Raw genomic sequence first — 8,190 nt, 5'->3', positions numbered from 1 at the left:
AAAGGAAGATTCAGATGCTACCTTTTTTTATAGGAATACTAAGCGCATGACACGCTATCCTAGCAAGTACTCCAAAATTGGATGGATGATCTTTCCAATACTTAAGAAATGGATTTCAGCATTTTCATCCATCGAGATTTCTTCCAGGTATACATCCAATGCTGACATTGCATCGGAAGTTAGACCTTTATAACTTTTATATTCCTATAACAATAATATTAAACTGTAAGTAAAAATAATAAATGAAATTAATATAGATACAAATATAAATACAAACAAATATTAAAAAAAATAAAAGATTACTTACAGCAAGTATATTTGGATTTATTTACAATGCTTTCCTTGCTTCTCTGATAAGGCTCATTTCATGCATCTGTTTAGGGGTAAAATGTACGCTACTTGATCGGTTTTATCGCGCAAAACAAGTGTTAAATGTGCAAAAATGTCGCTTGACCAAGGCAACAAGGCCAGACTGATCAAGAATATTCCCTGCCAAGATCGTTATCCAGCTGCAGGTCGTGCCGAGCCTATAAATAGAGGATGTGCCACCACATAAAAAGAATCCAATCCTTTACTTTCCGTCTTTAGTTTAGTTTAGCTTAGCTCTCTAGTTTAGTTCAGTTCTCTAGATAGCTTAGATAAAGTAATGCTTAGTTAGAAAGGGTGATCGAAGGAGTGCTGCAGAATACTTGATATCTGTCGGCGTATTCTTAAGTTTCCTGCCGAGGATCTCCTCGGTTTTACTTGCTTTCGTATTTTCCGAAGTGTTAGCTTAGTTTAAATTTCACGCTGTACTGTTCTAGGTTTAGTTTTAATCAAAGTTGCTTTTGTTTTCATCGCGGTGTTTATTGTTTCACGTAGTTAATTTTCATTCCAGTCGGAAATTCACTTGACCCAGTAGTTAAAATTTCCTTGATCAAGTTAGTAAGTTAAATTCTGTCTAGAGTAAAATCAGTAGTTAAAAACTCCCAAAATTAAAGCATGGCAGCAGCCAACCCCCTGTTCACTACTCACACACTTGATACACTAGCTTCTCTGTGGGATCGACCCCGAACTTGCCGCTTTACTGTTAAAGTAGTGCAAAATTGGGAGTTTATAAATTAATTTGGTAGAAAACGAGTGAGGGCGAGATTGCATTGATCAAGTGGCAACAACATTTGCTAACTGATCCAACCGGTTCGATTATCTTCCATATAACTTGATCCACACTCTATTCGCGCCCATTCTCGAGCCCCCTTCCAAAATGGAGCCGTTGCCGGGGAAGCATGGTGTTATTTTATGTTTGTGTGTAGCGCATAGGTGTATATAATTTTGTTTCTTTCTTTTCTCATTTGTTTTTTTCTTCTGTTGATGAAAAGGTACCATCGTGGCAGGCACTGGAATCACCCTCTTATATGCAGAGGCACTAACGCTCATGGGAGAGTCCAGGAAGCCGGCGTCTTTACCACTCGTTACAGAGCCGCACTAGCAGCAGCAGCATCCGTTGATCAACTGACCAGCGAAGAAGAAGGAGAACAGAACGCGCAACCTAAACCACCACCACTTGAACAAGCAAAAGCAGAGATGGCCCTCATCGCCGACGACTCAGGAATTGGCTCTTTGTACGCTCATGATGAGAAGGAGCCCACAAATGCCATTGCCGTTACTCCTGGGATGCGGACCATCACGATCAAGTCCGGAGTACTAGCCGTTTTGTCTCACTTTTACGGCCTTTCAAAGGAGTGTCCGTACGCCTTCCTGGAGGAATTTTGCCGATACTGTGATATCTAGCCCGTACCGGCTAGATCTACGTCTGAGGACTATAGGCTGAAGGCCATCCCCTTCGTCTTGAAGGGTGATGCTGGAGTATGGCTGTCGAGACTGCCAGAAGGGTCCATCAAAACATGGGCCGAGTTCTGAATGATATTCCTTGATCGCTTCTTTCCAACGTCAAATACATGTGCCATTAAGAGGGAGATTACAGAAGCCAAACAGGAGTACAATGAGCCCCTCGGCCAGTATTGTGATAGATTCCAAGGGCTGCTTCAAGCCTGCCCCAACCACAAGCTGGGGGAGCGGGAGATCTATTCGATCTTCTATGGTGGACTGACAGTAGATAGCCCCATTCAGCCAAGCCAAAAACATCCTGGAAAGGCTTATCGAGGCTAAGAGCTCGTATGAGACGTCCCGATGGTAGTATAGAAGAGGGGCAGTGCATGTTGCAGAGGCTCGCAATGATGAAAAGTTGGAGGCCCGATTTGAGCAAATGGAAAAGAAGCTGCTTGAGGCAGTGGAGAAAGCCAGACCGCCTCCACCCCCTGCACCAACAGAGACGAAGTATGTGCTGCCACCGCCTCCGCCAGAAGAGCATCACTACTACTATTGCGAATTCCCCCCTGAGGTAGAGCCGCTGCCCCAAGTAAATGCTGTTGGCCATTGGAACGCAAATGGCAACTGGATCTAGGGAAAGCAAAGAGACGCCCCATGGAGAGATCACCCAAACTTTCGATGGATTGACCAGAACCAAAGCCAACCACCACAGCCCTCGACACAACAGATGCAACCTTCTGAAAGGCAGCCCAACTGGCCTGCTCGGATCCAGGATAGACCAAACATAGGAGGAAACATAATGCAGGGAAGTCGGACAGGATAGTCAAATGGAAACCAGTATTTCCAAGGGAACCAACAGAATCATTTTCCCCAGAACCAGCCAGAACAGTATGGACCTTCCGGCTACTATCAACAAGGCCATGGAGGAGGTCGTTTTAATCAGAGGTATAAAAAATAGCAAAATGAAGGTCCAGGAGATATGATTATCCCACATCAGCCCCATGATACAATGCGAGAAATAAAAGAAGCCCAGAGTGAAGAGAGGGTTGCATTAGATATGCTTACAAAGCAGTTATCTCAGGTCGTCATGTCACTGGGCGAGCTGAGGGGAAATGAAGGAAAAATCCCGGCTACAGTGCAGCCACCACCTGGGCGAGAGAATGTCAATAAAGTATCTCTAAAATCAGAAAAAGTTTATCAAAGCCCATCTGCGAGTTCTCCAGCACGCACAAACGGACCCAATCATGAAGAAGGTCATGAGTCCAGCGCCTTTGATCAAGTCACAAAAGAAGGAGAGTCTATTGCCCTTGAACAAGTCATTGAGAAAGGAAGGATGGTCGAAGTAGAAAATGTAGCCGTGGTGATCCAACCTAGTGATCTTCCACCAAAGAAGACTGACCCAGGAGTGTTCACACTCCCAATTTCCATCAGAGACGTTCAAATGGAGCACGCAATGTGTGACCTAGGGGCTTCCATTAATATTATGCCTTATTCTATATATGAGAACCTGGGAGAAGCTAAGCCCGTCAAAACCGGTATGATGATACAACTAGCGGACGGGTCTTGCATTCACCCAGAGGGAATTCTGGAAGATGAAATCGTCAAGGTCAACAAATTCAAGTACCCCTCCGACTTCTTCGTCATGAAGATGACAGAGCCAGGAGCGGAGGAGTCTACCAGAGTCCTTTTGGGAAGGCCATTCATTTCTACAGCCAGCACAGTCATCGACGTCCGCCATGGGACGATGAATCTGGATTTTAACGGAGAACAACTTACATTCGACATTGATAAAGCTGTGAGAAAGCCACAGGACAGCGAGAGCATACAATCGGTAGATACTATCGGACCTTGGGAGCAAAAGTATCTAGGAAATGAACTCTTCAGAAAACCGTCCACTGACTCCATTGAAGACGAACAGCTTAAGAAGGAAGCAGCTGAATGGTTCGATGCAACGATGACTAGGGAAATGGATAATCAAGTCATCGAAAGGGCAATTATGGATTTCTGTAAGCCGCCACGACCAGCTGAGCTAAAAGAGATCACTCAGCCGGCAAGGATCGAAAAACCACCTGACCAAGCCGCCCCATTGAGAAGAATGTTGAAGGAAAGTCCTACCCCTACAAGGAAACTATTATCTTTACCTGCATCGCCAGTTACCCTCAAGAGCCTGTCCAACCATACGTATCAAAAACCAGTCAAACCAAATTTGCAAGGACAAGGAGGACAATTGATGGAAGAACTGAGGCTGGGTAAGAGGGGGTCAAGTGGAAAACAACAACCTTGATAGAGATTGACCCAGATCCGTGCATTCATTCTGCCATATTAAAAGAAGGAGTGACACCCCACCTTGATCGACAACGCAGACTCGACCCCACTTTGAGAAAGGAAGAGCTCATAGTGGGGCAGAAAGAGCTACTCTTCCAGTGTCAACTCAAACTGATACCCAGGAAGTGAAATTCAAAGTACCATCATGACATTGCACACACAGGAGGCAAACATACTCCAAGGAGACCCCTCCTCCCCAATTCGTTCTCCTTCATGGTAAAGAGTCATTGGGTTGAGCCCTACAGGGACAAGACCGAGGCGGGCACAGTGGAAGAAATTCCACCGATCTTGCCTAATCTTATCCAGTGAGCGGGTAAAAGGAATGATCGAGTACTCATGGGTAGTCTGCTTGATCAGAGTGACAAATTCTTGATCTATTAATCTAATCAAGTGACATCCTAAGGGAACTCGGTTAAATCCTTTGTAGTTAGTGTAAATAATTTTTCGTGTGTTAGTCTTTAATTTTTAGAAATTAAAAGTCAGAAGTAAGGATGGAAGCTGATCAAGTGGAACTATTTGAGTTGTCATCTAGAATTAATTGTCCACTTGATCAGTCCAATTCGATTTTTAATTGGTTGTACAGTACTTTCGTTGATCAGGGCAGGTGATGAAAGGACGTGCGCAGTTACTGAAAGGGTGTCAGGAAGCGCCAACTACCGCATTGAACAGAACGTCTTGGAGAGAGGAAAGAAGCGTATCAGAGAAGCTAAGCCAGCTGGCACTTTGAAAAGGTGCACTTGTACGTAAAGAGTCGCGGAAATTTGAATAGTCGCATGGATCTCAACCGTCAGAGATGCAAACAGTCGTAATATCACTATAATAGGCAGATTTCAGGACCGTATTTCACTTTCACCCAAAGCAACCACAGTGCATTCCATTTATTCTCCCATATTGCTCCAAGTTCCGAACCCTTGCCTAAAAATCATCATCTCCATCACCAGTACCAGTAAGAATGTTGATCGAGCAAATTCCAACTTCATCCTCATCCTCAGATGCCGGCGCCGAGAGTGGCGACCGGGAAACCTCATTCCAGGCCCAAGTTGAAAACCTAGCCCATCCTCTCAACTTCCACCACAAATCAGCGCCGCCGCTCTACCTCCTGCAGTGGACGAAGAGATGTTACGGCGCCTCGATAAAATCCTTCGGAGTATACCCTCCGAGATGAACAATGCGACCGCTTATGCCGCACTTAAAGCTAAACTTGGGATTTCCCGGTCTAAAGAGCTTGCTTCGTCTTCTAAAACAAAAATCCCACCTAGCTCTCCTACATCACCTCCACCTCTTCCCTTCCAACCTCCACCATCCCCTTTAGCCCAACCTTCGCCTCCATCCCCAACATTTACCCCTACCCAGCCGGTGGATTGCGACGGGGAAGCCTCTGACGAGAAAGGCTAGAAGGAAGATTATGGGCAACCATTTGCTATCCCATCGCCAACAAACGGTGGCGGCTCCACTTCGATCCATGAGCTGCATTTGACTAGAGGTGGCGAAATCAATGATGAAGAAGAGGAGGATCTCCACCCGTTGTTCGACTATAGGAAAGTCGAGAAGGAGGAGGAGCCACCACGCCATCAGACGCGCCGTATGAGAACGGACCGGCTCCTAGAGGGAGCTGAAACCCTGGAAACCCACAGAAAGGAGGAAACGGTGGTGTAGAGACCCCGCACAGTACGACGGCTGGTTGATGAACAGGAGCCGAAGGAGCCGGAAAGCCAAGAGGCCATTGAGAAGACGGAAGCTGAGGAGGACAGCCGTCAGAGGAGAGAGAGAAAGAGGAAGGGGAAGGGAAGTGTTCTTCCACTTCAAAAGAGAAGCCATCCCGCTAACGAGGGGGTCGTCATTACAGATGCTTCCGAACCCGCCTCCCCACTGCTGAGAGAGAGAGAGATGAGGGCAGTGACACGGAAGAACAGGAGCTGCGCTGGACCCGAACATCCAGGAGGCAGCAAGGAAGGCTTGTAACATCTCCTCCCCCCATTTACTCCCCTCAGCATGTGGCCTTAAACCCAACTATGCTCAAACAGATGTTGGAATTTGACAATCCCAAATGGTAGAAGGAGGTTCACCAAAGGGTGACCTCTTAGAAGAGGTTGAAGGCGGGGAAGATGCTACTGCTGGGGTTTGTTGCCCCTTGTACAGCGGAAGTCATGCATTCACAAATAAATCATACATATGGATCTATTTGACCGATTATGGGATTAATTGATTCACATGGTAAACATTGAATTGCATACAAGAACGCACAAAAATCATGCTTAAGGAATTAAAATCCTAAATCGTGATATTCTACGGTTTAGGATTACCGATCTGATTTTCCAAAGAATCGACGATTGCTTGCGCCTTCTCCACGTGAAGATCTTTGTACTCAAGAAAGAATCTTCTAATTTGTATCCCGAACTCAGATAATGACCTTTGGGTGGACAAAGCTTGTCAGAATCGAAAAGGGCTTGATTAGAAATGAGACAGAATATCAATTTTGTCAAAAACCAATTTTTTCGTCCATTCCCAGAGGGGAGCACGAAAATTAACTCTTAATTATCATTGAATCTCCTTTCTAATCTCCTTTTATATAGAGTTATGATGGGCCAGATTAGGGATCCATGGAGGTTGGACTTGGGCCAAACCTGTTGGACTTTTACTAATTAAATTGAGCCCCAATTTAATACAAGTCCAATAGAATATTATTATCATCCACTATAGTATAATAATATTGACTGCCCGTCCAATCCCAAATTACGAGTAATCCGGGCTTTGCCTCTTTAATTTATTATTTTCCGTGTTTAAGATATAAATATCCATTAATTAATTTAAGTCTACTATTTGACTTTAATTAATTACTATCTTTTTCCAAGAGTTGTCTAGTTCAAAATCTTTATTATTATTCTGGAATAAATTCTAACCGGCCGGGTTTCTGAATAATAAAACCTTTTTCGAACACCTCTTGAGGATACTATCAAACTGGACTCACCCAGCACACGATTCATTGCAATAACAATACTAGCACCTCTAGACATTGATCACCACTACCCAAGATACCAGGATTCTTGGATTGCGAAAAATCCGCACCATTTGATAAATCAAAGTAGTGCATAATCAATATCGTATGCTCAATGTTATGTCAACAATGATTAAGAAATAACAATCACTGAGACCTCGTCTTTCAGTAAATAGCAAGAAAGACTTATCTCAACTGTTAGATCCTTCAGTGCTATATGATAAGGCTAATTTCATGCATCGGTCTAGGGGTTCATTTCATGAAATTGCTGGGTCTAACGCATTGAATTAAGTCAGGTATGTGAAGTTTTTCGCCAGATCCAGGAAAAGAAGAGGACGCTTGCATGGTCCTAGGAAACTGGCGAAAGGGTGAACAATTGGAAGAAAATTGCTAGACGGAGGAAGCCTCGGAGTTGAAGGGTAGAATAGGGATTTCTACGAAAACTCTAGAAGGCTATGTCCGCATCTATAAAAGGGGGAAGCATGCAGGCTGGAGGGACCCTCTCGGTGGAGGCCTCACTAACAGCTCCTTGCTCGATTCACCTTTCCACACACTTGACTCTGAATTCGCGAGAGATTCCAGTTAACACTTGGCTGGTGGTTCACGTTTAGCTATCCGACAATGGTTCGAGGGTTGTAACACCATCCTAGTTCAAGGGCGAAGAAACAATTTACATTTCCGTTGCTATTTACACTGATTCCGCCGAGCTTCGCTGTTCGAAGCTCGGTTTTCTTTCGACAACCAATATTTCCGGTTTTATTCCAGATTTTACTTTCGCTTATGTCTATTGTGTTCATTTCTGGTTTGCTGGTTGAGTTCGATTGATTTCGAGTTAGGATTGTCGGAGTTAGTTATTTTTGCAGTTGGTTCTGATTTATTGCCGATACTTGTTGTTTGGATCTGAAGATTGGTTCTGCTTTTTGGATGAATCGGAGGTTGGGTTTTGCTGGAGTTTGTGATTTGTTTGCAGATTGTTCATGATTGATTGAGATTGGAGTAGATCTGTGAAAATCGGAGTTATGGCGTTGGTTTTGCTGTTTGTTGGGTTCGGATGGCTTGGA

The sequence above is a fragment of the Salvia splendens genome, chromosome 5 (genome assembly GCF_004379255.2).
Source record: "Salvia splendens isolate huo1 chromosome 5, SspV2, whole genome shotgun sequence".
NCBI lineage: Eukaryota > Viridiplantae > Streptophyta > Magnoliopsida > Lamiales > Lamiaceae > Salvia > Salvia splendens.
Note: the sequence above shows the minus strand (reverse complement) of the source record.